This window comes from Vulpes vulpes, chromosome 16, assembly GCF_048418805.1.
Source record: "Vulpes vulpes isolate BD-2025 chromosome 16, VulVul3, whole genome shotgun sequence".
Lineage (NCBI taxonomy): Eukaryota > Metazoa > Chordata > Mammalia > Carnivora > Canidae > Vulpes > Vulpes vulpes.
In genome coordinates this window covers 1598814-1608977 of record NC_132795.1, presented here as the reverse complement: position 1 = coordinate 1608977, position 10164 = coordinate 1598814, and the positions used below count along the sequence as shown (strand labels likewise).

The following is a 10164-nucleotide window of genomic DNA, read 5'->3' as shown; positions in this document are numbered from 1 at the left end:
TATATGGACTTTAAAAAGACAGTAATGATATTAAAGAATGACTGGTAAAAGTTTGCAAATTCAGAATGCGTTAGGTTCAGATGGGTGATAGTCAATTGGAACCAAGGTTAGCAGGTTCTAGTGAGTTCACCATGATTAACCACTCATTTCCACCAAACAAAATTTTATTTGTGTGTTCTGACACAGTATGTCATGAATAAATTTGGTCATGTTTTAGGGTACTGTTTAAATGAATCATAATATTTATCATGCATTTGAGTAATATAAATTCTTCAAGTGAGCAAGCAATTATTTCATAATTGCCAAAGCTTTAAGAAATAACTCAATCTTTTAACTACTATTTCATATTTAGGTGTATCCCCCACAGAATACTATATTGGTTTATACTGGTGTCTACACAGTTTTTACCTAACTGATTCTAACAGCTAGTGAACTTACATTCTATAATCATATCACATTCTTGTTTTAAGCATCTTTCTAAAATTTTACCAATATGGGGAAATATATAAACATTCGTAATACAATCTTGGATTTGCCTCACACCTCTCCTTGCAAGAGTTTGAAGTATGAAGCCTTATCTTATTAAATTGCAGTCATCTGCTCTTGAAAGATTTTCTACTGACGGGCCTACATTAATAAAGTGTAATTGTTTCTTGATTTTATGATTCCAACCATATACACTTCTGGGATGGAGATGCTGTCTATATTTTCTACCCTCACTTTCACCAGCACTTTGATTTGTTTTGATTATTGAAGACAACTCATTTCTCTCTTGCCTCTGTTTCTATTTGCATGGAAATCAAGAAAGAGAGCCTTGAGGGGTTTACAGTAAAGGCATTTAATGTTGGTGCTTGCAGACTCACAGGAGTCACTTTGAGAAAATGATTATAATTCCGCTCCTTGAGTTTCCTCACTTTCTCTTTGCTCTTAAACTTCTACCTATCTTAAATGTATCACAAAATGACCCACGGGAGTTTCTATTCCTCACGGATTGAAGGGAGTGGAAATTCTTGCTCTATAAATTCATTTTACTGTCATATAAACCACTGCTAAATTTGTAAATAAAAATACCCTAGATCCAACATTGGCTTTCAAAAATGAATTTCTACTACCCAGCACTTTCAGAGATTTGAGTGTTGCATGAGAAAATTGGTCTGCTTACTCACTGAAACATTAGGGCCCCCGAGTTAATTATTTTGTACCAAAGGGTATTGTGAAGGGGTTTTAGAATTGCTTCATTGATTTTAGCCAATATGAATTTTCTACAAAAAGCTCAATAAGTGTCTAGAAACTGGAGATCTGAATCAGGTTGGGAAATTACAATTTGATGTTCTTGTAAACAGAGCAGATTTTTGGATTTTCCCCTTGAATGAGAAACACATATGAGGAGAATCTAGTCGGGGCTACTTAAAATACAATTCCATGTGTTCTGGAGAACACAGCCACCACAATTTAGTTAGCTCATTAATCTTATTCAGGTATAAACCGGCAGACGTGAGTCACTCAAAATAGATTTTACTTAGTTGCCAAACAAGTATCACTGGATATTTACCCAACTAAATTAAACATGCATTCATTATTACTAATATATAAGTCCAAGAGCATGGCTTTAGGATCATAAATTTATAGAAATTAATATACTAAGATAAGTAAATAAATGAGAAAATCATATTATTCGGGGCTTCTGTTTTGAACTCTTCAAACACCAACAATCAACTGGTCTCAAGGCAAAAAAAAGAAAACAAGATACATTAGCAACAAAGGACTTGCCCATCACAATAGTTTATAGTCACCTCCGTAAGGCAGGAAGACCTATAGTTAGCAAATTGGCTACTTTGGCGTCTTACACTGGTTCTTTGAAACACAAAGTGGGCAAATTATAGAATTGACAAACTGATGAATGGCCACTGACAATAAATTATTTTAAAAAGGATTTTTATTGCACATGTGTCACATATGGGGATCCATACTACATGTTAAGGAAGATAGATTAATAAGAACAGGAAATTAATAATCAAAGTCACCACAAATAACTCATCTAAGGTTAAAGGGAACTGCTCAGCATGACATCGATATGCACATTTTATGACAGGGCCCCCAACAGGGTACTGAAGTAGTGAGGACCAAGTGTATAGGAATCTGAGAGGAGACCATACATATACAGTTGGATGAAAAGGTCAGTTTTAGACTTCAACCCAAGAATAGTAAGTTGGTGCTAAAGAACTCTGCCAGAAATTGAATTAAGTATAATAATAAGTACTCAACTCTGGCAAGAACGTGGTGAGACCAATACAATCCTAAGTGATAGTGGAAATGTAAGTCCATGAAAAAATACAATGTCAAAAATACTTCAGGAAAGCAATTTAGCAACGTATTTGAAATTTCTTAACAGAGTTCATATTCTTGGACTCAGTAATTCTTCTGCTAAGAATGTATTTTCATAAAATAATCTGAAATGGTCAAAGACTTTATGTATAAAATTATTTGATGTCATCATAGTATTATTTATAATATGGGAAAATTGGAGACAATTTTGAATAAACAGTGGTTAAATAAATTATGGCATATCATTTATTGAAATGTGATGAAATTACTAAGTAACACATACTTAAGAAAGAATCAATAAAATAAAAATGCTCAAAATATATCATTAAACAAAAAAGAAACAATACAAAACTGTGTATTTAGTGTGATCCCAATTTTGTAAAACATACCCTGGGAAAATATATCAAAATGTTAAAGAATATTTTCTTAGATCGAATTTTTAGAGACAGATTTTGCCTGCACAAAGTTTATTGGGGAGTGCTCTCAGGTATATCTGCATGGAAGTGACGGAAGCAAGATTAGATAGAGAAGCTGACTGTGGTGGCATGGGTGCTTCTAAAGACCTCAGGAGGTGTCCTGAAACTGGAAAGACCCTCAGAGTTATTCTAAATTTAGGCAATGGAGCCAGAATTTTGTATAACTGCATCAACCAGACATTGACTGGGGCTACCCCCAGAAGGGAATGTTACTTTGAGAAGGCAATGGCCAACTGGGAAAAATTTCTAGCAAGGGGCAAAACTTTCAGCTATGAGGAGCCATATTCCCAATAACTGAGACATGACTACATAGCCCTGAAGAAAGGATCAGGGCCGATGACCATAGAATCTATTACAAATGATCATTTCTAATAGGGAAACCAATGATCTCTATCTTCATTGTACAATCAAAAAATGATCATTAAATCTTAATAAAAAGATATTAAGGTATCAGGCCATTTGGAACTCTTATTTGAATTTCCTCAATTCTATAAAAACAGGGGGTAAAAGAAATCAGAGCTTGGCTCAGTTGTCTTTACCAGACATTACCTGCTTAGTGACAGGAATTGCTTCTTTTTCATAATGACAAGAACGACACTTGATGGAATATAAAAATGAGTTTGTGATATGGTCTTATGTTCTTAATCACTAAATATTAGTTTCAGATATAATTATAAAGCTTTTACCTGAGATTCAGCTATTGAATACCCATTAAAGATTACGGCCTTGGCCATGAAGAACAAATGAATTGGAGATAATTTTGAAAAGTGAATTTGAGGTATCCTCCTGGTCAACTGTACCCCTCGAACACCTCAGCCTCAAGCCCTCCTGTCTGATATTTTCCACAAGTATTTGTGCCTCAATCAGTATCACCCTTCACTAAGCTTTTACGGCATTTAGGTCACAAGCTACGGTGCTGGTCACAGCCAGCACTGGAAATAGACCTGTTGTCTGTCTGATACACCAGGCCGGGAATTGGGAAGATGAATAAAAGGTGATTAACACTCATCCCTTCACTCTCCCTGTTTTTGCTAAGGATCAGCTGTGGCTGAGAATATACAGTATGTTGCCTGCTAACGTTAGCTATTACAAATTTTTTATTATTCAAGTGGGAAACAATGAAAAATTCAGAATTAGCAATGTGAATAATTAGCAATTAGCACCACTATATAATGGTGACTCTTTCCTATTTTCCTGAGACAGTAACCGTGTCCTTGTTAAAGAGTGTGCAATGACACTGATGAGGGCGGGCAGAGAGCCCAATCCAGGACAGCATGTCAGAAGCTCTAGGATAGATGGCAGTGTGATATAGCTCTCTTTCCAGATCTCAACCAATCTCACTTTTGACTATTTCTAACAAGTAACAACAATTGAAGATAAAAAAAATAGCACATCTGAAAATTATCTTTGATTCTCACAGTGATTTTTTTTCTCTCTCAATGTTCCTAAAGGCGATGTTCTGTGTATGGACAGGTGTCTCTTGGCCTCATCTCCTACTACAGGGAGGAAACTCTCAGCCCCAGCATAGCTGATATGGCTTCTTCTCCTCCCATCTAGAGGAAGGTGAATATCCTGTAGCAGCTGGGCCCAAACTCTGAGGGTGAACAGCTGGTCTACACAGACGAGTCTCTGTGACCTCATGTGATACCTTCTCTTTTCTCGATGGGACTAAATGCTGCCTGAGCAGTATTTCTTTTTCTAAAAAATCATCCATCAAACACAGTATGATTAACCTTGAAGAACTGTTCTTCTTAGTTTCCACTTTTATTCATTATTTAGATGGAGTTTTGAGCCTGTTCTTCCTGGGGAGAACGTGACGCTGTATTGTGACATATGGAGTGATCTTTTCCAAAATGTCACCCACTTGAAATTTTCAATATTCTCAAGCCCTTCTTTTAATGTGGAATGGTAACCAAGGGACCTTCTACCAAGAACAAAATACCAACCTGATAGTCCTGATTCTTCCTACAAGGTAATATAGAAGAGCTAGAGGAATCAGATGACTGAAAGTTCACCCACAAGACTCCAGATAATCTTGCAGAGCCTTGTTAAGTAAAACTCATTTGGGAAGATTTGGCACCAGATGCAGCTGGGTATTATGTTCTTAATTTGATTTCTGACATGGTTTGCCCATGATATTTGAGACATTTTTGCATGTTCAAACAAGCTAAGGCAGCCTGGGGCCAAAACAATTTTAAAGAAGTGATTTCAGTTGAAGGACAATCTAATTCTGGGCAAATCTAAATGTCATAGGCTGGATTTACAAGCTTCTAAAATATATAATAAAAAAATTCAGTCGCTATTGGCTGTTTGCTATTTTTCAGTTAAATGGTTTTTTTAAAATGAAATTTTGGATGCAGTCTACTTAGTTGACTTAATATTTGGTAGATATAAATCGAGAAATATAGTAATGCCCGGTAGATGGCAGATCCAAAAAGCGAATTTTGGTGAATGGAAGACATTGATCTAATACTAAGTAGTTTTAGGAGCCAAATAAATAAAGTATTTATGAAACAAATCATTAAAGATGCCAGCTACAGGAAAGTATAGCTGACTCTTGAGCAACATGAATTTGAATTGCATGGGTCTACTTATGTGTGGATTTTTTTTAGACAAATCCATTACAGTATTCTAAATGAATTTTCTCTTTCTTGTGATTTTCTCATTAACATTTTCTTTCCTCTAGCTTATGTTATTGTAAGTATTGTGTATAGTATATGATACATACACATGCAAAATATGTGTTAAACAACTATTTATGTTATCGGTAAGGTTTCCGGTTAGCAGTAGGCTGTTCGTAGTCAAAAGTTATATGTGGATTTTTGACTGTGTAGAGAGTCGGAGCCCCTACCCCTCACATTGTTCAAGGATTAACTGTAATGTTATTATTTTTAGAGAGGGAGAGAGGAAGAGCAGAGGGAGAGAGAGAATCTTAAGCACTCTGGGCTTGGAGCCCACTTCAGGTCTCAACCTCGGGACCCTGAGATCATGACCCGAGCAGAAATCAAGTTTAACAGACTGAGTCATCCAGGTGCCCAGATCAACTGCATTTTTAATTCAAATTAAATGATAGTAGTGTTGGTCAAAAGATTCAGTTCTATGGAAACTGGGCTGAAAATAGGACACACAACTTGATTCTACATCCTGGCCTCCCTTGCATTCTGGTATGGCCATAACTCAGGTTTGATAATGAATATTAACATAAATACTATGCACACTGGTCTTGCCCATAAAACCTGTGTAATTCTTCACATTCTTTCCTCTTCTGCCTCCCCAAGATGGAAATCATAGCGACCTCGGAGGCCACTTGTGAAAGATTCTAGAACCACAACATAGAAGGACCTGGATCTTGAGAGCACTACGTGGAGAAGGACTTCCTACCAATCATTCATTTGGATTTTATGTGGGAAATACTCTATTTTCAGTTACTAAGAGCTATGAGCTTATTTTTTATAGTAGCTCACATTATCATTCATATACATATATGTGTGTGTGCGTGTGTGTGTGTGTGTGTGTGTGTGTGTATATATATATATATATATATATATATATATATATATATATAAAAATTAACCCATTTATTATAGCCTAGCAATGTTCCAAATGGCAGAGCTTCTACTGGTCTTTCAACTCCTTCAGTCTTCTGATGGCTGACTTTGCTGTGACAGCAGAAGTGGTGTTGTAGGTCCAGGCGCCACCAGCCACAGTCTTCATGCAAGGAGCCACAGTGCCAGATGCCCACTACTTGCCTTTTCATCTTGGTCTTGCCACAGAAGGAGCAGGTGTACTTGGCGTGCTAGCTAATCTCAATCTTCTTCACCATCTTCCTGAGGGAGGCCCCATAACGGGTCCCCTATTTACCCACGGTTCTGACCTTCTTGGTGCATTCGGCCATGTTGCCGCCCACCAGGTCTGAGCCCAGAGAGGAAGTAGCTCACATTATCTTAATGAATATGTCCAGTTTTTCCCTGACCTTAATCAAATTACTTAACTTCACTATGCTTCAATTATTTCCTCAATAAAATAGGAATATTACTCATAAGTATCTCAAAGAGTTGTTGGTAGAATATGTGTAAAGTACTTCCACAGGCCAGCTGTGTTGTAAGCTCCCAGCCAATGGCAACTATTATTGATCACTCCCATTGGATACATAGCTCATGTTCAGCATCAGTATTAAACATTCACATATTTTATCTCATTTAATGCTCAAAAAGACATTGCAATGCAGGCATTACCACTCTCATTCTGTGCATAATAATCATTATGATAGTTTAAAAAATGGTCAATTTCTACGTGCTCAGTACTATTCCAAGAATTTCACATGCACTGAATAAGGTATGTAGGTTTCTGAGGTGGGTTTTATTATTATTCTCATTTTACAGGTGAGGAAACAGACACTGAGCTTACTTTTCATCCCCACGCCCTTACAGCTAGTGAGCGGCAAAGCTGAGATTCAACTGAGGACCTCTAACTCCAGAGCCCTTGCTGTTAACCACTGCTGTCACTGAAGTACCTGATGCTTATCAAAGTCAAGGGAAGTACTTGGAGATCCCATGTGTGAGAACCTCTGGCCCTGGAAGCCAAGGGATCAAATGAAAAGTGAAAGCAATTGCATTGACTCATCCTAACCAAAGGGTCAATAAAATGAATTTAAATGTCTCAAAACAGAACTTGACCAGTGCCATCCAGAGCCAGTCCTACAAGTTGGGCTGTTCTGGTATGGCATTATACAACAGCCATGTAATGTGGCCCATTCTAAATATTGACATTACATCGAGTCTTGTTTTAAACCTGAAATGTTTCAAATTCCCACAAATTCTTGCCAACTAGGAAATGTGGATGGCATTTGCCTTTAGTGTCTGTGAATTGTTATGGCGGGTATTACTCTTAACCCAGACGGATCACTCCAGCAGCAGGACCTAGAGCAGTACGGTGAGACCAGATTTTTGCTTCTGTGTCTCTGTCATTAGGTCTAAGATGAATCATCACTGAGACCTTGCAAAGCAGCCTGGTCCTGACTTTTCTGATGGTGAGGGAAGATTCTAGAACATTAGTGATGTTTAATAATTTAAATGTAGATGTTGCATGTGCTGTCAGTGCAATCAATTAGCTGAATTTACTTTTTCTCACAAGAAATGTTACGATGCCACAACAATGATGAATATTTTTGCCTTCTTAGCTCTTGCATAAAAGGTCTATTTTACTAGTAATTTTTTCTCCTTTCATAAAAGCAGAGGTTTCCTTCTGCAGAAAACTGCATTTAAGTTATCCATTGAACATTACAGGCTGACCAATTCGTTATCTAAAATATATGATTGAATTTCATCATTTTAAGAGTGAGTTCATTATCTGCCTGCTGCTCAATCTCAGCGATAAAAATAGTACAAAGAAGATGTGTTGAAATAGAACACAGTATTTTTTCTGTTCCTCAGAAGCACTCTGGGAAAAATCATTCCATCAGTCCTCCAACATTTACACAGCAAAGAGTTATTATTCCACAATCAATTAAAGGTATAGTCAAGCTTTAAAGTAGATAGAGAATAGCCCCAGAAACTATCTAGGTCACCAAAACTGTATTATTAAAGGGGATGTATAAAAAATAAGGTCATGTACCAAATACTGCAATAATTTTATTGTGTTTGTCTAAAACTGTGGGTGGGTATGTGCTTGTTTTGAGAATCAGAGACTTTTTATGATTAGAACATAGAGTTAAAACTCTAGGAGAAACTGCAATACCACAAGAAGAGCCATATGTCTTCCATGGATGAGGAACCTTCCTTGCCTCCCCTACAGCACCCAGACTGGGCCTCTGGACACACTGGAAGTATGACAGTCACACCTCCTAGAAAAAAGCCAAATAAAGTAGGGGGCTCCAGTGCTTATCTCACAAGCCTCAAGTAATCTCACCAGGGAGCCAGACAGCATTCTTGTCCACACAAGTCCCTACAATCTTCAAGCAGATCTTATGATCCTGCTGAATCACAAGGTCCTCATCCATTGTCTATAACGTGGTGGATTGGAGTTAGGGTCAAACTTCATCTATGATGGTTTGGAATTAGAAAAACTCAAGCCATATGAAAAGTGAGTGAATATGCACTGCTGACAGTGTGGCGTTTGCTTGGTAGGATGCTAGATATCCCTTCAGAGTACACAATAGAACTCTGGAGTTGACACTTGTGTTCTGGGGCCTCTGTAACCTTTGATAAGTCACCTAGCTTCTCTGTGACTCCATATCCTCATCTGCAAACATGGAAATAATAATACTATTATGATAATTACCGATAATAAGATATTAGTAATTCAATGTAGCTGTAGAAATAAATGGAATCAAATATATGAGTTTAGAATAGTATCTGTCCTAAAATAAGTACTTGATGAACATGTGAAAAAGGAATAAAGGCAGCCCGGGTGGCTCAGCAGTTTAGCGCCGCCTTCAGCCCAGGGTCTGATCCTGGAGACCCAGGATCGAGTCCTGCGTCGGGCTCCCTGCATGGAGCCTGCTTCCCCCTCTGCCTGTGTTTCCACCTCTCTCTCTCTCTGTATGTCTCCCATGAATAAATGAATGAAATCTTTAAAAAGAAAAAAGAAGAAGGAATGAATGTTATTTTTCTTGGGTAAGCATGCATTACTTTTTCAATAAAAAGTTAAGACATTTAATTTAAAATAATGCACTAATTCAAGAGGATCCTTTAGTTTCAAAAGGTGTGAAAGAGATAGTAGGAGGTTAAGAATAAATACAGTCTATCTACCCTACTAGAGACCATATGTTAAGGAAGCGAAAAACAAGATGGCAGAGAAGCCAATATCTTCCATTTCCCACTTTTCACCATCTACCCTGCACATGTTTCAGGGAAGAAAAAATTATCTAGGTATCAGTTCCAAATTCTAACAATTAAGATTAATTTGGGTGAGTTCCATTTTAAACGCAACTTGCCTGTCTTACAGGAACTTACTTTACCCATTTAGCTTGTTTTAACAAACTCATTCAGAGACTTCAGGTTGTCAAAAAATGCAAAGTATAAGTTTGTAAAGTAAGAAGCTTTAAGTGAAAATAAACTATGGGGGACTATCCTTGGGTGGCTCTTGGGCAGGATGTCTGTTATAACTTGCTGCTTTTAAAACATCCTCAAGGGGCAGCCCAGGTGGCTCAGTGGTTTAGCGCCGCCTTCAGCCCAGGGCCTGATCTTGGAGACCTGAGATCGAGTCTCACTCACGTTGGGCTCCCTGCATGGAGCCTGCTTCTCCCACTGCCTGCGTCTCTGCCTCTCTCTCTCTCTCTCTCTCTCTGTGTGTGTGTGTGTGTGTGTGTGTCTCTCATGAATAAATGAAATATTTTTTTTAAAAAGGAAGGAGGAAAGAGGTG

General features: G+C 37.7%; 1 pseudogene; it reads right to left on the bottom strand.

Annotated features, from left to right (window-relative positions):
* Positions 1–6416: 6416 nt before the first annotated feature.
* On the bottom strand, positions 6417–6696 carry LOC112922469 (large ribosomal subunit protein eL43-like; annotated as a pseudogene).
* Positions 6697–10164: the final 3468 nt, after the last annotated feature.